The 23,853-nt window shown below is 46.2% G+C and overlaps 1 protein-coding gene across 2 annotated transcripts in view; it reads right to left on the bottom strand.

Moving 5' to 3' along the window:
• GFI1B (growth factor independent 1B transcriptional repressor) overlaps positions 1-22,946 on the bottom strand; it is a 38,490-nt gene extending 15,544 nt beyond the window's left edge. For both annotated transcript variants that reach the window (XM_083485315.1, XM_083485314.1), the window contains exons 1-2: positions 22,846-22,946; positions 2,134-2,227 (exon numbers count right to left, since the gene is read on the bottom strand). The gene's annotated coding sequence lies outside the window, so the exon portion shown is untranslated. The remainder of the gene's footprint in view (positions 1-2,133; positions 2,228-22,845) is intronic.
• Positions 22,947-23,853: the final 907 nt, after the last annotated feature.

The following is a 23,853-nucleotide window of genomic DNA, read 5'->3' as shown; positions in this document are numbered from 1 at the left end:
GAAATATTACCTCGGGTTAAGAACTTTGCTTCAGGATGAGAACAGAAATCGTGCTCCAGTGGCGCGGCGGCAGCAGGAAGCCCCATTAGCTAAAGTGGTGCTTCAGGTTAAGAAGTTTCAGGTTAAGAATGGACCTCCGGAACAAATTAAGTACTTAACCCAAGGTAAAGGGACCCTTGACCATTAGGTCCAGTCGTGACCGTCTCTGGGTTTGCGGCGCTCATCTCGCTTTATTGGCCAGGGGAGCCAGCGTACAGCTTCCAGGTCATGTGGTCAGCATGACTAAGCCGCTTCTGGAGAACCAAAGCAGCGCACGAAAACGCCGTTTACCTATTTATCTACTTGCACTTTGACATGCTTTCGAACTGCTAGGTTGGCAGGAGCAGGGACCGAGCGACAGGAGTTCACCCCATCACGGGGATTCAAACCGCCGACCTTCTGATTGGCAAGTCCTAGGCTCTGTGGTTTAACCCACAGCGCCACCAGAGTCTCTTCTAACCCAAGGTACCACTGTACAATAAAATGGCCTAATAGACTGATCATCAAGTGCAACAATTTTAAAAGAACAAAACCACACATATAGGAAGGCCAAAGAAAAGCCCTTCCAAATGGTGCTCCCACAAACTCCTATATCCCACTCCCAGGGCCTTGAAAAGATAGAGCTGCTGCTTTGCTCTAGAACAGGGTGGTCCAACTTTTCATAGCAAGTGGGCTGCAAGAGAACTTTGACAGGGAACTTGCGGGCTGCCTTGTCGCTTTGGGAATGAGACATTAAGTTCTGGCAGGGTCCTAGAGCCCTTCCACCTCCTTCCCAAAGCCCAGTGCCTCGCTTACCTGGCTTTGGGAAGGCAACACAAGGGCTGGGAGGGCTGGTGGAGGACATCAAATGTTGCCAAGGGTTACAAAAAAAAAAAGGCCCTGAGGGCTGTGCATTGGACCATCCTGTCCTAGAAGTTTATTGGGTGTGGATCAAAAGGGGCTTATGCCTGAAACCAGCCCCCCTCCATTTATTGCCTGTTGTAGAGATGCTTTGTTTTCAAGTCACATTTTGACACACGGGGGGGGGGGTGGAGGGGGTGAAGATACACATTACCTGATCCTTTCCATACACCTGCGACCCCTCCACTCCCCAAATTCTTATAATAATAAAAATGAATTTTATTTATTTTATTCAACAAAGCTGTCATCTGGGCATGTACAATGGGTGTTTCAAACTTACGCACCTCAGCTTAAGCATGGCTCAGGTTTTCAAATCAGATGAAAGGTGGGTTCGTGGGGGAAATGCATAAAACAACAGAATTTCTGAAGGAACTGCTGGATGCATATGGATTGTGACTAATGTCATGTGGACTCAGCTTGAAACACCAGAGATAGGCTCAGGTAATGCATACACCACAACCTAAGGTTTTTTTGTTTTGTTTTTAATCAAGTAGATGTCGCTACTGCCATCTACTGACAACATAAAATTTCACATTTCTCATATTATTGTTGTTATTACAGTGGTACCTTGGGTTAAGTACTTAATTCGTTCCAGAGGTCCGTACTTAACCTGAAACTGTTCTTAACCTGAAGCACCACTTTAGCTAATGGGGCCTCCTGCTGCTGCCGTGCCGCCGGAGCACAATTTCTGTTCTCATCCTGAAGCAAAGTTCTTAACCCTAAGCACTATTTCTGGGTTAGCAGAGTTTGTAACCTGAAGCGTATGTAACCTGAAGCATATGTAACCCGAGGTACCACTGTATTATTATTTTATTAAAGATTTTCTTGATTTACAAAAGTGTGTGCAATGTCTCCATTGATTGATTATTGACTGTGGCCCTCAGCCCTCAGACACATCACCTTCAATGCTCCCCATAACCTAGAAGAGGTAGGATTCTCTCATGTTACATATGATCCTCTAGGCCAGGGGTCAGCAACCTTTTTCAGCCATGGGCTGGTCCACCGTCCCTCAGACCATGTGGTGGGCCGGACAGCATTTTGAAAAAATAAATAAGTGAACAAATTCCTATGCCCACAAATAACTCAGAGATGCCTTTTAAATAAAAGCACACATTCTGCTCATGTAAAAACACCAGGCAGGTCTCACAAATAACCCAGAGGTGCATTTTAAATAAAAGGACGCATTCTACTCACGTAAAAACACGCTGATTCCCAGACCATCCGTGGGCTGGATTGAGAAGGTGATTGGGCTGCATCCAGACCCCGGGCCTTAGTGTGCCTGCCCCTGCTGTGGGATAAGAACATAAGAAGAGTCCTGTTGCATCACTGTTACCACTGTGGCCAATCAGCACATTACACACCTGGCGCACTGATGAGGTACCAAGGCCACAGCCTTGAGAGAGGTGCCTGACAGGTGCATGACCGGTTTCAAGGCCTTTTCTGTCATCCACCTCTGTCTCTCTCTTGCTGCTGAATCCCTTTCACAGCCTTGAGGGAAGAGAGATGCAGCAGCGAGAGGGGCAGTTCATACCTAACTATGCCAACTTTGAACCAACCCCTTCTAAATTCAGTGACATTTACTCCCAGGTGAGGACTTTCAGGATTCCATGAAAATAAAGGACTCTGCTCTTACTCTGAAGTAGATGCAACTGAGTTCAATGGACCTTGCTCTGCACCCTTAAAATACATACATTGATTCCCTTTAGTGATTTTATCAATAAATATTACAGTATAAATTTGTGAAGTCTTTAATGTGTCATCGCGGGACTTTTGCACGGTTGTTTTCTGCTATAGCACAACACTGCTACCCTTTGGGATAATAAAATGATAGTAATAATTACAAGGCACACATCCAAGGATGGGTGCACTGGATTATAGCCATAAATTGCATGCTGCAGTAAATCTACAAATCATAGCTGTGGTTCTTGCAGTGCAGGGGGCTGGAATAGATGACCTTTGGATTCACTCAAACTCTACAATTCTACGAGGCGGTAATCTCTTGCAGGATCTCCCTTTTGGCTGTTGTCTTGATCGCTTTTTTTCTTTTTGCCCAACATTAAAAAGTGTCCTTGGGTAGGGGAATTAGCAGCTGCCTAATCAGCCTGGAAATCAGCTTGCTTTCCTTATAAGGAGGTTGATGTTCAGGGCCAAGCAACAGAGGCCTATGCTAAACTAATTCGTAGAAAGTCTTTAGGCTGTAATCCTATACATGCTTTTACTTTTTGTTCAGGGTGACCCTGCCTCATGTTCCCAGGGCTGCATCCTTGACTGGGGGCCTGTGGGAGGTGGCTGGCAGATGTGATGGGTTTGCAATGGGGGTATTTTTAATCAGAATTGGGAGGTCAAACTGTCCTATTTATTTATTTATTTATTTATTTATTCATTCATTCATTCATTCATTCATTCTTAGGGGGCGGGAGGAGACAGTGCTGTTCTTTTTCAAACACCATGGGCAGTTGGAGGAGAGCATTGAAGTAGCCACATCTGTGGACGGTGCTGAGCATCTCTATCTGCCCAAATGTCCCAGGCTGCAGGTTGATGGAAAGAGCTCAAAAAGCGCCTCTTCAGCTCCCAGCTAGTCAAATGTTTGTTTTTGGTAAAAGTGAGAAACGGCAGGGCAAGGGGGCGCCATTTTATGGTTTGTGCCTCGGGCTGCAAAATGTATTTGGCCAGCCCTGGCACTCTAGCCCTCTCTCTGTTAAGTTGTGGGTGAACATATCAGATGAGACAGCGAGTCTTCAAACAGCTCTTGTTTATTCACAGGCCAGAACTGAACTGAACAGTAAACAGCTCAGCCGGCCTGCTTTTATAGGCAGCCAGCTGTCAACACTGTAGCAACAACAACCCAGGGTTTCCCGCCTAAAATAACTGACGTGAACCTGAGTGAAAACTCTCTACACGATACTCCTGGTGGCCAGGGTGAGAACTTCAATACATAACACTCTCCACTTGTGAATCTCAGCAACAGGCATTCGGAGGCATGCGGCCTCAGGCAGTGCAGTGGAGGAGCCACTGTCATAGCCACTGCAGCTCATAGTCATCGATAATCTGTATGAAATGGAAATGGAAACCTTTGTAATCCACCAATATCTGGAGGGCAAAAGTTCTGCACTCCTGCACCACAACACTAGCTCGATGTTCAAGTCAAAGAAGTATGCCATATTCACACCATACATTTGGTGCTCAGTTCCCCCAAAGAATTATGGGAACTGTGGTTTGTGAAGGGTGCTGGCAGTTCTTAGGGGACTCCTATATCCCTCCCAGAGCTACAATTCCCAGAGTGGCTTAATGATTTTTTAAAAATAGGGTTTTACATTTATAAACATCAAAATATCACATTATACAACAATAACATCATTCCCCAGTTTCCCCCTTCCTCCATGCAACTTCCCTCAACTTCCTCTTCTGGTTTATTTTAACATAATATCTTCTCCTGCTTATTCTACTTTTTTCTCAACTTTTTGGTATCTTTACATCCTATTCTTACTGTTCTGTTTTCATATTAACGTCATATTTATAATTACTATATTTATTTTGTTAATTGTCAGTGTTTATTCAAAGCCTGATGGTATGTCCAATTCTTTGCCTTGTTTCTGTAAATATGCTGTAAATAGTTCCCAATCTTTTAAAAAATCTCTGTTGTCCTTATTTCAGAGTCTTTCAGTTAGTTTTGCCATTTCGGCATATTCCATAAGTTTCTCTTGCCATTCTTCTTTAGTTCATATTTTATCACTTTTCCATCTTTGTGCTAATAGCATCCTTGCCACAGTTGTAGCATACATAAAGAATTTTTGTTTCACTTTTGGCAAATCTTGACCTAAAATACCTAACGAAAAAGCTTATGGATTTTTAACAAAAGTTATCTTAAACATTTTTTTTTCATTTCATTATATATCATTTCCCAGTAATTTTTAATTATTTTACAATTCCACCATGAATGAGAAAAGGTGCCTTCCTTTTCTTTACACTTCCAACACTTATTGGTGCCGGTTTTATACATTTTAGCCATTTTCAAAGGTGTAATATACGATAGGTACATCATTTTCATATAATTCTCTTTTAACAAAGTACAATCAGTAAACTTCAGATTCACTCTCCATAATTTCTCCGAGTCCTCCATTTGTATGTTATGTCCTAAACCTTGTGCCTACTTGAGCATAATAAAAATAAATAAAAAGGGGTTTAGTTATACAGTATCTAGATTCCAAAAAGAAATTGTAGGCGAAAACACTAAGCTTTTAAAAAAAGATGTGTAACATATTATTAGATTGGGAGACCAAAGACGAAGAGGTGAAATCTGTAATGATCAGAGTGGCTTAGTGATCAATCCCAGGGAACTCCAGAAATGAATTGCATCTCTGGGAGGGGAAGAAGGTTTTCCTAATGGCTCTCAGCACCAGATTCCTGGACCTAGGATTCATTTGGACCATGACGATTTAAAGTGGTACCATAGGCTTTAATGGTATGGTGTGATTGTGGCCCAGATAACACTACTGCGTGGTCTGATCCAGCCAGGTGGTTCTTAGCGTCTTACTGGCTTTTGATGCACACTGCACCCTCTAAGACATTACAGGCAGAATAAATAAATCATTAAAGGCCATGGACTCATAAGAGGAAAGAAGGGTAATGATATAATGGGGGGGGGTGAAATATTTTATGCATTGGGATTCTAAACCCACCCCTCCACCCCGTCTCTTTCCATTAACAAGCCCCACTTGCAAATACCCCTCCCCAGAATGGTGCACCAATTTATTTATTCCGATGTAATGTTATGCAGATTAAGTCAAGGAGAAATAATATTACTAATTGCTTCCATCCATTCCTTTTCTGAAGCCCCATCCTAATTTAAGTTTCTCCCCCCCCCCCCTTTCTCTTCCCAAGGGAAGATTAAATAAACATGCCTCCAGCACAGCAGGAGGGGGGAAAAGACTGAAATAAAAATTAATTGTAATTCACAAAGTGGGACAGGATTAGAAGGCAGTTCACATCAAGAAACTGATTCCCCCCTCCCTCTGTCTGAGATGGGCTGACCTCTTGCAGGTGAAACTTCAAGGGAAACAAGCATGGAATCCCATGTGCAGGGAATTGTGAAATATGCAGACACAACCCCAGATTGAAGAACCATCTTCAAAGGCTGTTTATGCTAGGTTTTATATCCTGAACCAATATCCTTCTGGTGATAAGAAAGAGCAGCAGTTCTGCAGCCTGACCTTTTGCAGAGTTAGGGCATGCCACTTAGGGGAAGGCTAATGATGGCTACTAATCATGGTGGTTGGAGGTAGTAGTGCTTTTGAACACCAGTTGCTGGAAACCACAAAGGGGGGGGTGCTCTTGTACTTGGGTCCTGCTTGCCAGTTTCCTGGCAAGACAAGACATCTGTCCGGTCATTGTGAGAACAGGATGCTGGAGCAGATGGGCCACTGGTGTGGTCCAGCAGACCTGTCATGTTCTTATGGGCTATAGCTCAGTGGTAAGGACCTTGACCATTAGGTCCAGTCGTGGCCGACTCTGGGGCGTTCATCTCACTTTATTGGCTGAGGAAGCGGGCGTACAGCTTCCAGGTCATGTGGCCAGCATGACTAAGCCGCTTCTGGCGAACCAGAGCAGCACACGGAAACGCTGCTTACCTTCCCGCCGGAACGGTACCTATTTATCTACTTGCATTTTGACGTGCTTTTGAACTGCTAGGTTTGCAGGAGCAGGGACTGAGCAACGAGAGCTCACCCCGTTGCGGGGATTCGAACTGCCAACCTTCTGATCAGCAAGTCCTAGGCTCTGTTTAACCCACATTATTACCTGCAGAAGGTCCCAAGTTCAATCCCTGGCATTTCTGGTGTGCCCGCTGCCTGAAACCCTGGAGAGCCACTGCTGATCAGCTGAACTACACATTTCCATCATCCCTGGTGTTATGTACTAAAGTTCTCACCCTGGGCCAGCAGGGGGATAGTGTAGATAGTTTTCAATCAGGTCCACGTCAGTTATTTTAGGCGGGAAACCCTGGGTTGTTGTTGCTACAATGTTGATAGCCGGCTGCCTATAAAAGCAGGCCGGCTGAGCCGTTTGCTGTTCAGTTCTGTCCAGCTTACAATAAAGAGCTCCTCTGGAGAAATCACTGTTTCATCTGCTATGTTCACCCACAACCTAACACTGGCGACGAGGATGGGATGGATGGACATCAGAGCACAGCCAGATGCAGCCACCCTCTGAGCAGAGCTGAATCACTGAGCGAAATCACTGAACAGAACCAATTCAGAGCTGACTGTTCTGGCTAGACCACGGTGTTCCATCCATCGCCCTTCTCTCCGGCATCGGAATCATGGCTTCACTTGTGCCTCTACCGCCGTTTGCGCCAGCCTCTGAATCATGGGACTCCTACCTCGCTTGGTTCGACTGCTACCTCCAAGCCAACGAGCTGACGCAAGTATCACAGGAGCGTAAGCGGGGCCTATTCCTCAGCCTCTGTGGGCCTGAGGTGTTTGAGACGGCCCGAGCATTGGTTGCACCTGAAGCAGTCCAGGCAACACCATGGGACACGATCCAAGAGAAGCTCCGCAACCACTACGCACCAAAGCCGTCCAAGATTGCTGCCCGCCATGCGTTCTACCACCGGAACCAGGCAGAGGGGGAGTCAATCAACAACTACACCACCGCCCTGCGACAGGCTGCAATGCACTGCGAGTTCCAAGGCTTAGACGATGCCCTGATGGATCAAATCGTCTGCGGAGTCCGGGACATCCATCTGCAACGGCGTCTCCTCGCCAAGCCAGATCTCACGCTACAGAAAGCCATTGAGGAGGCTGTGGCCTCAGAGGCTGCTGAACGCTCTGCCCAGGAGATCCGCAAGTCCAGCAGCCCGCGTCTTGCTAGGAAGCCAGTTCCAGTGCATCATGAAGAGGCCAGCAGTGATGAGGCATCCTCCAGTGAAGACGATGACGTGCACCAGACAAAGCGGGAGCGCAGGAAGTTCCAACAGAAGTCCAAGAGCCAACCAGAATGTGCCGGCTGCGGAGGCAACCATTCCCGTGCCAAGTGTCGATTCAGAGACGCCACCTGTAGGAAGTGTTCCAGAAGGGGCCACATCGCTAAGGTCTGCCGATCGGCTCCGTCTGACACCCCCCCTTCACCGACTCGCAAGTCCAAGTCTTCACTCCAGTCTGCCAAGGAAAGCTGTTTCGCTCTCACCAACTGCCGCTGCCCGTCTGGAACCACGATTGGCCAAACCGACTGGCCTACGCGACGCAAGCTGAACGTCACGGTGCTCATTGAAGGAGCTCCATGTGACATGGAGATCGACACCGGGTCTGCCCTGTCCATTGTGTCTTGGAGCACCATCAAAAGACTGGTACCCAGAGTGTCCAAAAGGCAACTCAACTCTCACCACGTACACCTGAGAGACTACCAGGGAAACGACATTCCCGTGGTAGGCGTTGGCCGGTTCCGGATCACCTTCAAGGATTTTTCGGGCCTGCTCCGACTGGTGGTGGTAGAAGGTCAGCGGCCAAGCCTCCTAGGGCTAGACTGGTTTGATGCCCTCGGCATCAACTGCATCTCTAACACAGAGACTGAGGGTCTGGTCAAAGACTTTGCCGAGGTTTTTGATGGCACTTTGGGGCAATATACAGGTACCCCCATCTCCTTTAGCCTTGATCCACAAGTCGCCCCCATCAAGCTAAAGCCACGCCGGGTTCCCTTTGCTCTCAAGGCTAAGGTGGATGAACAGCTGGACAAGCTGATCGCCCAAGGAGTTTTGGAGCCGGTTGACCACGCCAAGTGGGAAACCCCCATCGTCACGCCTGCCAAGCCAGACGGGTCAGTGAGAATCTGTGCTGACTACAAGTGCACGATCAACAAGGCACTTCAGCAGCACGCTTATCCGGTTCCTGTTGTCCAACACCTGCTGCATTCCCTGGGTGAGGGTAAGGTCTTCGCTAAGCTGGACCTTGCCCAAGCCTATCAACAACTGCCCGTCGATGATGCCACTGCTGAAGCCCAGACGATCGTCACCCATCGAGGGGCATTCCGTTGCCGCCGGTTGCAGTTCGGAGTGAGTGGCTCCTGGCATCTTCCAAAGCCTTATGGAGCGTCTCCTGCAAGGGCTTCCGGGCGTGGTACCATATTTTGATGATGTCTTGGTGTCCGCAGACTCACACCAACAGCTGTTCGAGTGCCTCCGTGCCGTGCTGACCAGGTTCCAAGAGGCCGGGCTCAAGGTAAAGAGGGAGAAGTGCCAGATCGCCGTTCCACAGGTAGAGTTCCTGGGCTATCTTATTGACGCCTCCGGCCTTCACTCGACCACATCCAAGATCCGCGCTATCCAGCAGACCCCCATCCCAAAGAACAAGACGGAGTTGCAGGCGTTCCTGGGGCTACTGAACTTTTATAACATGTTCCTGCCCCACAAAGCCACGGTGGCTGAGCCTCTTCACCGACTCCTCAGCACAAAGATGCCTTGGTCCTGGGGTCATCGGGAGACGGCGGCCTTCAACGCGGTCAAGGCTCTCCTTTCATCGGACAGTGTGCTGGTACAGTACAGTGAAGCCAGGCCGCTGGTCCTTGCCTGTGACGCCTCACCTTTTGGCATCGGCGCTGTCCTTAGTCACCGTTTTCCAGACGGAAGAGAAGCACCGCTCGCCTACTTTTCCAGGACGCTATCTCCAACGGAATGGAATTACAGCCAGCTCGACAAGGAGGCACTGGCACTTGTGGCTGGAGTGAAGAGGTTCCATGAATACCTCTATGGCAGGACTTTTGACCTCATCACTGACCACAAGCCACTCCTGGGCCTCCTCGCCGGTGATCGTCCAACTCCACCGGTCCTCTCTCCGCGCATGCTGCGATGGACTGTTTTCCTGGCTGCCTACCACTACCGGCTCGTCCATCGCCTGGGGAAATCAATGGGCCATGCCGACGCTCTCAGCCGTTGCCCTCTTCCAGCGTTTGTGGAAGACCCAGCTCCAGCTTCATTGCTCCTCTGTGGCCTCTGCATCTGCCCAGGATCGCACTATCAGCCGTGTGCTCAACTGGGTGTGGAGGGGGTGGCCACAAGGGCCTTTTGCATCAGAGTTCCAGCCCTTTGCAACCAGACAACATGAACTCTCGGCTCATCGCGGCTGTCTGCTGTGGGGAGACAGCGTTGTGATTCCCCAAAGACTCCGTCAACGCGTCCTGGAGGCTCTGCACGTTGGCCACCCGGGAATTGTCAAAATGAAGGCGTTGGCTCAGTGTTACGTCTGGTGGCCTAACATGGACGATGCCATCACTGCCTGGGTGTCCGCCTGTCAAGCGTGCCAAGAATCAAGGCCTGCACCACCGGCAGCTAAGGGACACACCTGGGAGACGCCAAAGACACCCTGGTCGAGGATGCACATCGATCTGGCTGGCCCATTCACGGCCGGATCCTTATGGTAGTGGTGGACGCCTATTCCAAATGGCTGGAGGTGGCCCTGATGCCCTCCACCACTACCGAGGCCGTCATCCGGGTGCTGCGAGGCCTGTTTTCGACGCATGGGTGTCCTGATGTCCTTGTCTCCGACAACGGACCGCAGTTCACGTCAGGCACTTTTGAGCGGTATCTTTTGGGACTGGGCATCCGCCATGCCCTAACGGCACCCTTCCATCCATCCAGCAATGGGCAAGCGGAGAGAATGGTGCGCTCGGCAAAAGAGGCACTGGCACGCCTGGATCGGGGAGACTGGCACGAGCGGGTCGCTGAATACTTGTTTGTGCAACACATCACCCCTCATGCGGCCACAGGGCGGAGTCCTGCTGAACTGCTTATGGGCCGCCGCCTCAGGTCACCGCTCGACCGGCTGCACCTGGACTTTGCCGTGGCCGAACCCCCAGGCTGTGCCAACGCGCCACGGTCATTGGTTCCAGGAAACCAGGTCTTTGCCCAGAACTATGTGGGGGACATTCCTTGGGTGCCAGCCACAGTAGTGGGAGTCACTGGACCTCGCTCATACCAGGTGGCACTCAAAGACGGACGCTTGTGGCGCCGGCACATAGACCAGCTTAGGCGCAGGGTTGGGAACCTGGACACTATCGTGGTGCCCCCAACTGCGCTTGTGGCTCCAGAAGAGACACTTACAGATGGCAAGGCTCCACCTACACCTCCCTTGCAAACTGCCAGCGTGGAGCCGAACCAAGCCTCTTCAGAGGGTCTGCCAGACTTACCACAGACTCAGACCACTCCACTTGTGGAGGCTCCACCCACAGCAGCGGATCCAGGGGATTTGGGTTCAGCGCCACCTAGGGTTGCACCACAGCCTCAGCAAGGATTGTGTGGCCCCCCAGACTTGGCTACCAGTCCCCGGCGGTCTGGCAGAGTTTCCAAGCACCCAACTTATTTAAAGGACTATGTTGTTGGACATGTATCACTGTTGGTCTAAGTATGGGAAATGTAACCGATATGCTTTTGTGCCTAATTGAACCATTACGTGTAGTGCTGTATATAAGGAAACCATTACGATTGTAACTAACGCCTTATCTCGGTGGGGAGGGGTGTTATGTACTAAAGTTCTCACCCTGGGCCAGCAGGGGGATAGTGTAGATAGTTTTCACTCAGGTCCACGTCAGTTATTTTAGGCGGGAAACCCTGGGTTGTTGTTGCTACAATGTTGATAGCCGGCTGCCTATAAAAGCAGGCCGGCTGAGCCGTTTGCTGTTCAGTTCTGTCCAGCTTACAATAAAGAGCTCCTCTGGAGAAATCACTGTGTCATCTGCTATGTTCGCCCACAACCTAACACCTGGCAATTGGCCATACTTGCTGGGCCTGATGGGAGTTGTAGTTCTGTGAACACATTTAAAAGCCCATCGAATGTTCAATCAGCCAAAGGCCTGGTTATAAAGAAACATTTTTATCTGCTGTACAAAGGTCTGTAACGAAGGTGCTAGGCAAGCATCCCTGGGGAGAGCATTTCACAAGGTGGGAGCCCCCCCAAAAAATGCCCATTCTCATGTTGCCCCTCTCTGGGTCTCTCGCAAAGGACGAACACAAAGAAGGGCCTTGGATGATGATTGCAGCATCCGGGTCAGTTTATATAAGGAGATGTGGTCCTTGAGGTACAGTAGTACCTCAGGTTAAGAACTTAATTTGTTCCGGAGGTCCGTTCTTAACCTGAAACTGTTCTTAACCTGAGACGCCACTTTAGCTAATGGGGCATCCCGCTGCCGCCACGCCATTTCTGTTCTCATCCTGAAGCAAAGTTCTTAACCCAAGGTACTATTTCTGGGTTAGCGGAGTCTGTAACCTGAAGCATCTGTAACCTGAGGTACCACTGTATTGTGGTCCTGAGCCATTTAAGGCTTTATAGGTCAAAACCAGTACTGTACTTTGGACTCAGAAACTTACAGGCACCCAGTACTATCAGACTAGGATTGGTGTCTTGCCCCAGTGAGCAACCTGGCCGCCATGTTCTGCTCCAGCTGAAGTTTTCAAACCATCTTCAGAGGCAGCCCCATGTATAACACATTGCAATAATCTAACCTAGAGGTCACCAGAGGTCCCTAGGCTCAGCTTGCTGTGTTTAACAGACAGTATGCCAGCCAACTGCAATCCTAAAATCTCAACCCAAGTGTTGTCTGGCACAGAGTATTTGCTTTGTTAATTTCCCATTACCTCCCTTTTACTCTCCATTATGATTCTTCTCCCAGGCAATTTCCTAAATGGGAAACTGGTTTGGCTTGTATTTTAGCACCTTGCTAAATCCAGTGTGTGGCAGTCCATTTCAGTCCATTGAATAAACCCCAACACTCACTAGACCCAGGAATTTAGAGGAGGATCTGGCACCCAGGAGTTTAGGGGAATCAAGCCCCGCCACAGACTCATAACAATATGAATCCTGAGCCAGAACACATCAGCTGTTTTTCCTGCATTGCTATAACTAGAGTGAAGTGTACTTCATCTTCTCCTGCCTATTCTGAGTGTGATGAGTCAACTTTACCATCATATCGGAAAGGATAGGAGGTGTCCTTGCATCCTACATTTTGGAGAGATATACTAAGGCAATGAATGATTGCCACAAGTCTCTTGGAGAGATGGAGTTGATTATTCTCTGCAGTTTCAACTTTTCTGAGCAGCATCAATGAAAATCTACATTTCAGCTTCCACAGCCATTGCTGCCACTGAACATGAAGCATCTAGAATCCTGATGATGAACTCTTTATAAAGATCGAATCTATATCAGGCTCACAGGACCGTTGTTTCTACAACCAGAAATAATGTTTTAATGTCATTTATAATTTCAAGCATTGGAAAAAAAGTATTTGTATGGGTGGGCATTGTATTTTTATCATTTTCAATAAATACCTAATCTCATTTATTTATTTATTAAGTGTACAACACAAACACACACACTCATAAAACAAAAAATGAGACAAAAAAACAGGAGAAAACAATATCAAGGTATTGTACACAAAAATTTCAATTCTTCATTTCTTCCAATTGACTTTCTCCATCCTTATGACGAATCTGTTTTCATTTGGTAAACTGTTTCCTTCTTATCTTCTAATCTCTCTTTTTTTTATTTGGCGGCTATTTCTATAACTATAGAAAGTGATTCAAATTGTAGGAAACAAACCAAAACAAGGCTTATGTTCTCCAGAAACAAATAAAGAAAATTATTGGTTATGCTTCGAGTGCACGTGGGTAAAGAATGGGTATACAGTGGTACCTCAGGTTACAGACGCTTCAGGTTACAGACTCCGCTAACCCAGAAATAGTACCTCAGGTTAAGAACTTTGATTCAGGATGAGAACAGAAATTGCAGCGGTGCGGTGGTAGCAGGAGGCCCCATTAGCTAAAGTGGTACCTCAAGTTAAGAACAGTTTCAGGTTAAGTACGGACCTCTGGAACGAATTAAGTACTTAACCCAGGGTACCACTGTAATAACAACAATAATATGAGAAATGTGACATTTTATGTTGTCAGTAGATGGCAGTAGCGACATCTACTTGATTAAAAACAAAACAAAACAAAAAAACCTTAGGTTGTGTTGTATGCATCACCTGAGCCTATCTCTCCAGAACGAATTAAGTTCTTAACCCGAGGTACCACTGTACATGTGTGTGAAATAACTGCTTGTTAGTACTACTGAGTCAGTTGGCCCATAATTTGTTATACGGGGCTCACCATCTGTTGTTGATACTATACTACACTTTGACCAGTGTGATCAGCAGAGCATGCACAGCTCCTGCAGAGTCTTCAAGCAGAACATTAGAGTTTTTCCACTTTCCAGTACAGTGGTACCTCGGTTTACGAACTTAATCCATTCCGGAAATCCTTTCTTAAACCAAAGCTGTTCTTAAACAAAGGCGCGCTTTCCCTAATGAGGCCTCCTGCTGCCAGTGCCCTTCCTCCGTTCAGCTTCCGTTCTTGGACCAAGGTAAAGTTTTCAAACTGGGACACTGTTTCCGGTTTTGTGGAGTTCATATACCGAATAGTTCGTAAACAGGGCTGTTCTTAAACCGAGGTACTACTATAGCCAGCCTTTTCCAGAGTTCCGGGTTAAGAAAACACCTTGCCCACACGGTTCAGTTTTTTTTCATTTTGGCCAGAGGTTTTTGTTTTGTTTTGTGTTTTGTTTTGCAGAAAGGGTACTTTGCATAAATAAGGTAAGTGCCAATGTGGTGTTTTGTGTTTCATTAATGTCTTGAACAAAAATATATCTTCCATTTTAATCTCTCAATAGTTTTGTAGACTGAAATTTAAATAATGAATGTATTAATAAGGTAGGGTTGCCATATTTCAAAATGAAAATCTGGAAACATGTTGAGCAAGTTTTCCAGCTATTTTAAAGGAATATCACCAAAAACGACACTCCAACATAGGTTGCCATACATCAGGATTTTCCCAGACACTTCAGAGATTTCTGCCAGATGCTGTTAACGAGGGCTGAATTCCTCCTGTGTCTGGGAAATCTGGACATATGGCAACCCTAAATAAGGTCCACCCCTCTAGCTCTGTGGAAGCCGCTTGCCATGAACTTTTGGCTAACCCATGACTGTTAAACAATTGTTTTTTTTCTATCTGCTTTATGGGTTTCTTGAAAAAAGGCTATATATAGATCCATTTTGAACAAATAAGTTTTCATTCTGGTGCGTTTTATTGGATCTCCCAACCCCTTCACTGTTAAAGAAATTAGATTAATATCTGTAGCTCATTTTGGCCATTAAGCAATACAGTGGTGCCCCACAAGACGAATGCCTCGCAAGACGAAAAACGCGCAAGACGAAAGAGTTTTCCATTTTTTGAGTCGTTCCGCAAGACAAATTTCCCTATGGGCTTGCTTCGCAAGACGAAACGTCTTGCGAGTTCTTGCGAGTTTGTTTTCTTTTTCTTAAAGCCGCTAAGCCGTTAATAGCCGCTAAGCCGTTAATAGCCGCTAAGCCGCTAATAGCCGTGCTTCGCAAGACGAAAAAACCGCAAGACGAAGAGACTCGTGGAACGGATTAATTTCGTCTTGCGAGGCACCACTGTAGTGTCCTTTGCCAATCTAAGCTTTCCATGTTTTTGAATTAACCCAAAACCTTTAGAACAGAGGTCAGCAAACTTTTTCAGCAGTGGGCTGGTCCACTGTCCCTCAGACCTTGTGGGGGGCTATATTTTGAAAGAAATAATAAAAATGAACAAATTCATATGCCCCACAAATAACCCAGAGATGCATTTTAAATAAAAGGACACATTCTACTCATGTAAAAAAGTGCTGATTCCCGGACTGTCTGCGGGCCGGATTTAGAAGATGATTGGGCCAGATCTGGCCCCCAGGCCTTAGTTTGCCTACCCATGCTTTAGAACAGGGGTAGGAAACCTAAGGCCTGTGGGCTGGATGCGGCCCAATCGCCTTCTAAATCCGGCTCGCGTATGGTCCGGGAATCAGCACGTTTTTACATGAGTAGAATGTGTCCTTTTATTTAAAATGAATCTCTGGGTTATTTGTGGGGCATAGGAATTCGTTCATTCCCCACCCCCACCCCAAAAATAGTCCGGCCCACCACATGGTCTGGCTCACGGCTGAAAAAGGTTGCTGACCCCTGCTTTAGAACTTACACCCTGGTGTGTGTCCTCTTTTAACAGTAGAGGGCACTCCAGTGCTACTATGGGTATAGAGAAAATCATAAGCATAAAAATCAAACATTTTAAACAAGTAAATGATGAGGTGCATTAAAGTGCATATTTTCTTGTAAATATCATGTCCCAACCCCTGGGTACCTTCAATATATTTATATTTTCTGGTCATTCCAGTTTAATTGCTTTCACTTCTATAGAAAATGAGCCTTTTTTCTCTTTTAAACAGCATTCGAGCTTTAGTTTCTGTTTAAACATAGTTAATAAGTTAACCATTCAAAGGTTTTTCCAAAGTTTCAAAACGTTTGGCCAAAGGTGAAGAGTTCTTTTGGATTCAGTGGCAATAACAACACAAGTGGAGGGAAGCTAGCTGCTTTTATTAAATAGCAGTCTTGACTACAGCACAAAGAAGCAGTGAGAGTCTTTAGCAAAATAACACAGCGTGAACAAAATGAAGCTAATTCTGTCATCAAGAGCTGACCAGCCTATTATCTAAATAGCTCCAATCTGTTAAATTAGGCCAATATACTGTACCAGGGAGGGACCAGAGGAACATGGTTTTATGGATTTGAAAAGGGAGCCTCCCTAAACCCTAGAAATTAGTAAATAGTAGGATTTTATTTGGAGTATTGAAGGATAGGTTGGAGGTCAGTGGAAAAGTACAGGCTAAGCTTCCTTCAAAGCCAGAGCCTCACATGAGACAGAGGTGTTAGCATGACAAAAAGTGTTGATGGCCACTCTAGAAGGAATAGTGGGCCTGGGCAGACAGAGGTTGCCATGCTGATGGTGTGGTGGTGGCCCAAAGGGCAACAATAAATGTGATAATGGCTTACAACAATGGGAAGTGTGTTTGATGTGACAGGAAAAGAGAGGTTTTTAGAGCAAGGTGTACTGAACAGAAGTAGCGGAGAGCCTAACATGAGGCACATACCTCCACATGTGGTGGGAGTGCCCCAGAATCCAACTATTCTGGACAACAGCCATACGAGAAATATGTAAAATAACTAAGCAAGTATTAGACACCACCCCAGAATTGGCCCTACTAAACATCTTCCAAGACAACAATGCCCACTTACACCACAAAGAACTCATAACCCACCTACTCTCAGCAGCCAGAAACACCATAACAAGACACTGGAGAGACCTGTCAGGAGTAAGCATGGATCGATGGTACCAAACAGTATGGGAAACAGCCTTACTGGAAAAATTAACCAATAAACTGAAATTGACATGGGGACAAACAGAAGAAGACACCTTGACCCCGGTATGGCTCCCCTTTATCACATACACAGCCCAACAAGACAATGACAACAACCCACCAACAGCATACAAATCAATATGGCTAACATGATCCAAAATACCCACCCACCTCACTCACACACAAAAACAAAGATCACCACAGCCAATCACAAACAAACAATCACACCCTAGGCCAACCCCAACCTCTCACCACCAAAGGAACACAAGTGAACAGAACAAGAAACGCTGACACCAAACCCTACATACATTAAGCATAACAGAAACATCGCCACCCAACCCCACCCCCACCCCCACCCATCTTCACTCCCTCCACCCCTTCTCTCTCTCTCTTTTTCCTGTAATGTCTCAACAAATGAAACGGATTTGTAAAAATGTTACATGGAAAAAATACATTGTGTATGCCATCAAATGCCAACAGTGTCCTTCAGCTCTCTATATTGGACAAACAGGCCAGACCTTACGCCAAAGAATAAACGGACATAAATCAGACATCAAGAATCACAAAAGAGAGAAACCAGTAGGAGAACACTTCAATCTCCCAGGACATTCTATACAAGATCTCAAAGTAGCTGTTTTACTACAAAGGAATTTCAGAAATAGACTGGAAAGAGAAGCTGCTGAATTGCAACTCATTACCAAACTTAAAACAATGGAAAAACCTGGGCTGAACAAAGACATTGGATTCTTATCTCACTATACATGACTATACCATTTCTCACCTTCTCACCCCTTGCCTTTTCCTGTAAGACCTATTGCAGTCGTTAAGAGTCGTCAACAGGCTCATCTCAGCTATCTGCCAATCACCCATTCCCACCACCCCTCCCCTGAGTAATACCCCTCCCCACCTTCTCACTATATAGAAGGATCTGGCAACTTCTGTTTCAGTGTATCTGAAGAAGTGTGCATGCACACGAAAGCTCATACCAAGAAGTAACTTAGTTGGTCTTTAAGGTGCTACGGAAGGAATTTTTTTATTATGGAAAAAATATGAGAGACATTACACTTACTACTGTAAAACAAGTAAATCTTTAATAAAATAAAATAAAAGAAGTAGGGGAGAGCAAAGAGAGATCCATCTTGGGCAGGTTGGCCGAAGTCTGACAAGAAGAGAGGCCTTTGACTCCAGTGCTGTACTGCGGTGGGAACAAGCCCAGCTTGAGATGACCATGCTATAAGATTTGGACTCCATGAAGACTGAAGGTGTAAATATGTGAGTATATTATATTTCTTAAAGCTATGACAGTCTCCTCCACATCTTCAGTTCTCCAAAGGGCTCAAACCCTGGGTGAATGTCTGGAACCCCATGGAATCTTTCTACCGCTCAGCAGAGAGTGGGGGTGGTGTCCAACTTTTGTAACACTGGAGCTTCTGGAGAGAAAGATGTAGACCAGGGGTCAGTGACCTTTTTCAGCCATGGGCTGGTCCATCGTCCCTCAGACCAAGTGGTGGGCCGGATTATATTTTGAAAAAGAAAAAGAAATGAACGAATTCCTATGCCCCACAAAAACCCAGAGATGCATTTTAAATATGTAAAATCACACACTCTTCTCATGTAAAAACACCAGGCAGGCCCCACAAACAACCCAGAGATGCATTTTAAATAAAAGGACGCTATCTACTCATGTAAAAACACGCTGATTCCCAGACCATCCACAGGCCGGATTGAGATGGTGATAGGGCTGCATCCGGCCCCCGGGCCATAGGCTGCCTGACGTAGGTGCAACGTCTACTTTAGGTAACAATGAAGGGAGAAACAGTAACACCTTTTGAGCAGTTCGAGTTAGGCTGGAAAAGCACCAGAAGCAATGATTTGATGAAATGAGGCAGCTGGTGATATAGTGGGGGAGAAGTCTCCTTGCATAGCAAAAAAGTGACTCCATTCCAGCAGCCAGCGGTGGAAGAAAAAGAGAAAATGGAGGTACCAGAGAGCAAGAATTGCTACCAGTTGAATTCTATACCACGTGAGGAGAGTGCCCTGCTGGGTGGTGAGATGCTACAAGGGCCAGGGAGTAATCTGGGAGCCTAGCTGCCAGACCGCCCAGGGTGGCCAGAAAGATCCAGAATGTGGGTGGACAGTTGAAGGGCTTGGACTGTGAGGAGTTGCAGCCTGCAGCTGAATGCAATGGAGACAAGTATGAGCTGTCGGGAGTGGGGGAGCAGTTGGCTCCCACTGAGTTGGAAGTTGTGCCTGAGGAAATGGGAGAGGCGCCAGCACCTGTGAGGAAGGCAGTAGATGCTGGTCTGTCTACCCATGGAAGAGGCAGCAGCTTCCTTTGTGCTCAGGGAGAAGCCAGAAGAGCAGTGGATGACTGCTGGATTGATACTTTCAGGGGGTGTCAGGAGAAAGGGGATGTAATAAACGAAAATCTGCCCTTGTTCCCTTATGGGGAACACAAGAGCCCTTATAGAGTCCTTTGCAGGTTCTCCATCGGTCGGAGAAAATAACAGAGGCCAACCAGAGGATATTGAGAAGTAAAGCAGCTCGTAAGCCTGATCTTTGTTGAACTGTTGTAACAGGGTGCTCCCCTCTCACACAGGAAAGGAGGAGGGACCCAGAACCCAGGTGTGCCCGCCCTTATATAGACATTTTAAATTGGCTGCCCTGGAGTCCAAGACCACCCCCAGAAACATCATACATATATCACAGGAGTGTAGCTCAAGACCACCCCCCAGATACATCATACCGACATCACAGAAAGGGCAGTCTACAACAGAAATCTGAGTGCATTGTTTATCTCCTGTCTGGCAGGTTACCTGTTAATGCTTCCTTGATTGGATACCCTGGGGAGCCTGGCCAGTCTTTTGTAATGACAAATACTTAGTTCCTGAGCCAGGTCACAGGCTCACCCTAATCATACACAGACATACCCTTAAGACAGGATTTGTGAATGAAAAGACAATGGGGAGACTTTTCCATTTCCTTCAACCTTGCAGAGAAAACATTTGGTCAGTTTGAGAGTCAAAATGGTTCCAGGGCTGTTTTCCTGTGCTGCTTCAGACATGTGGTTTCTATATTTATGTACGTGTTTGCTTGGTACCTTTATGAACATTTATTATACATATAAGACCTTTATTTTTTTTATTTCAGGGAGCAGACAGCTGAATCGAAACAGGAGGCTTCAGTGCCTGTTGGATTTGGTGAGGGGGGAACGTTGGGGCTTTTGTCCCTTGGATGGCTCCAAATGGCCTTGAGTGGGAGAGGAAATGACCCAATGCTAGAAACAGTCCTTAAGTGGACACTAGCAGTCAGAGCTGCCAAGAGCAATGCGGTCTGGGGAAGAAAGCTGCTGGGGAAGTTACATGTCTTTGTTTAGCAGCAGGAGAAGGGCCAGATTTAGGTTTGATGAGGCCCTAAACTACTGAAGGTAATGGGGCCCTTTATATGTCCAGCTGTCCTTTGTCAACAACAAATTGTTGCTTTTTTTCAGTTGCATATATGCTATATGGTAATTTATGGACCTAATAGGTATCTAAAGCCATTTGCACATAACAAAATATGTATTTTATCAAAGTAATTGTTGAACTATATAAAGAAATGAGCAAACCAGTGATATTTTAGGTGCAGGCTAGCAGGCGGGGTCCATTACTTACGTCATAGGAGCTTACACAACCCAAAACACTGTTGCTGTATGTAGGTTTTATTTTATTTGTTATCTTATATTTTGGAAATGTACATCCAGGGTTTTTTTTTCCTTTAAATTTTTTTGGGGCCCCCAATAGAGTGGGGCCCTAAGCTAAAGCTTGTTTTGCTTATACATAAATCCGGCACTGACCAGGAGTATGCAAAGAGGGGTTTTCTGGACATCTGTGTGGGTGGGGCGGGCCTGGAGATTCCGAAGAAAGTGCCCCCAGATAAAGCCTGGTGGCAAGATTTTCATTTGGGATATGGGTCAGGAGATGGGGTGGACTGGGCCCCAGGGAAGAGATTCCCCATGTACCAGAGAGGAAACAGCTGGGGGTCCCGGAATTGTGTTTCAAGCAGCTGCATAAATTGCAGGTGTAAGTTTGGAAGCCCTGACCCACAACCCAGAAGGAATAGCAAGGCCCCAGGAAGACTGAACCTGTGGATTAACCAACAAGGACTGAGAACTTTGTTTGATTTACTCAGTAGTAAGAATTCTGTGGAAACCCCAGGCAGGGTATTGCAACAAGGAGAGGAGGATGGGTTTCTGCTGACTGAACAGATTTACAAAGGGACTTTGCCTGCTGCAAGTTCAACAAAGGTTTTGAAATGCTGTGGTGTGTTTTGTTTTCTTGAATGCAGTTGGTGGTGGAGGAGCTAGAAAGTGTTTTGTCTAAATTACTCTGTTCAGTAATGTGCTTTTGCATGCTTGTGATAATGAAAACTGTTAATGATGTATAGGAACTGTGCTGATAAGAAATGGTGAAAATGTTGATAGTGATGACGAAGGGCCTCTGGGTTGAGACAGCTCTGGTTCTGAGGCTGGCATCCTGACTTAAACATGCTTTGGAAACTCATAATCTTGGCTGCCAAGTGTGGGTGACTGGGTAAGCTGCATTGGAATGGTTATCAGAGTGTGCCTCAAGAGGAAAGAGAAAGTCTGGAGGATTCCAGGGAAGCTGGAGGTCACCTGGATATTAACTGTTCTTGTGTTTTTAAACATGTCACTGCACTATTACCTGCTTTGATGTGTTGCTCTAAATGCGGTAACTTTTCTGTTATTTCTTCTGCACACCTATGGAAAGCTGTCTCTCTTTCTAAAAGGGTGGTAGTGTTATAGATTTTGGGGGACCTGCCTAAACCCTAGAAATTAGTAAATGGTAGGATTTGAGTATTTGGCATTTTGAAGGCAAGATTGGAAGTCAGTGGAAAAGTACAGGCTAAGCTTCCTTTCGAGCCAGGGCCTCATCTGAGATAGAGGCGTTGGCATGATAAAAGGTGTCAATGACCCATCTAAGAGGAATCTTGGGCCTGGGCATACAGAGGTTGCCATGATGGTGGTGTGTGTGTTTGAGTTGACAGGAACAGAGAGGTTTTTAGAGCAAGGTGTGTTGGCCAGAAGAAGGGGAGAACAAAGATAGATCCATCTTGGGCAGGTTGGCTGAAGTCTGACAAGGAGAGAGGCCTTTGACTCCAGTGCTGTACTGCGGTGGGAACAAGCCCTGCTTGAGATGACCATGCTGTAAGATCTGGACTACGACAGTTTTTGCCACGTCTGCCCTTCTCAGACACTATTTTAGATGGAAAAAAATATCATTTTTTTTCTTACGTGCACTGATGATAGTCAGTTTGGATGGGGGGCTTTTATCAATTTCTGAAGTCACACAATCAACCAGTAGCTGAAGTGGGTTCCACACAGTCACAAAAACAAGTCCCAAAAATGAAGTCACAAGCCACAGTCGCAAAAGCAAAGTCACAAGTCAGTCCCATAAAACGAAGAACAAATCACAGTCAAAAAACCAAAAAAGCCACACAAACCAAAACGCAAAAAGGAACCAGACAATGAAAAGCGAGCCCTAAAACAGCAATTTTACATGATTTTTACAATCTAACGAGGCCATTGATCCATAAAATGAAATCAATAAAACAGTACAAAATGAAAATGTGATTTTTTTCTTACCTACGCTGATGATAGTCATTGTTTGGATCGGGGCTCAGGGTCCTCTTTCACAATCACAATCGACTTGGCTCCTGGCATTCATGGAGGCCTCTGAGAGTTCCCGCGGCTGGAGCCCGGTCACGGAGCCTCTGCAGGCCCCGCGGATGTTGGGGCTTGGCTCCCCGCATTCGCGGAGGCCTCTGAGAGCTCCGTAGGCCCTGCGGATGTCCGCGCTTGGCTCCAGGCAGTGGCGAGGCCTCCGAGAGCTCGGACAACTTACTTCCGGGTTACAATAGTTCGTAACCCTAAAAAACGTAAGTTGAAGAGTTCGTAACCTGAGGTACCACGGTAAAATCTTTTGGCTACATTTTTCCAGTTACATTTTTCTATTCTACTTACATCTTCTAGTGTAAGTAAACACTTTTTTGAAAGATACAAAAGGGATACCTTTGATAGAGTCAATGGTTGGATTGCTCAGCTACATTCTTTAGTGGTATTACAGTGGTACCTCGGGTTACATACGCTTCAGGTTACATATGTTCAGGTTACATACGCTTCAGGTTACAGACTCAGCTAACCCAGAAATATTACCTCGGGTTAAGAACTTTGCTTCAGGATAAGAACAGAAATCGTGCTCTGGTGGCACGGCGGCAGCAGGAGGCCCCATTAGCTAAAGTGGTGCTTCAGGTTAAGAACAGTTCCAGGTTAAGAACAGACCTCCGGAACGAATTAAGTACGTAACCAGAGGTAGCACTGTACAGCGACACAGAAGTAAAAGATACAAGTAAAAAGATAAATTCTTTTGTTAGCATAGAAATACGTAACACTGAGAGGTTCATTTATTAACTACCCCCTCTGAGCATGGTTTCTCTTATGACAGCTCTCAATAGGTCTTTCCTGTGTCTAGCTATGCTATCTCCAGCTGCTGAGAGTGACTTATGAGTTCCTTGTCATGTACATGTGGGTTATTGTCCTGGAATATATTTAATTGTGCTTTTTCTGGAGTTACTTCTATTACCTGTTTCGTTA

This window comes from Podarcis liolepis (assembly GCF_965112155.1).
Source record: "Podarcis liolepis genome assembly, chromosome: Z".
In the NCBI taxonomy this organism is placed as follows: Eukaryota; Metazoa; Chordata; class Lepidosauria; order Squamata; family Lacertidae; genus Podarcis; species Podarcis liolepis.
Note: the sequence above shows the minus strand (reverse complement) of the source record. Positions and strands in the feature narration are given on the sequence as shown.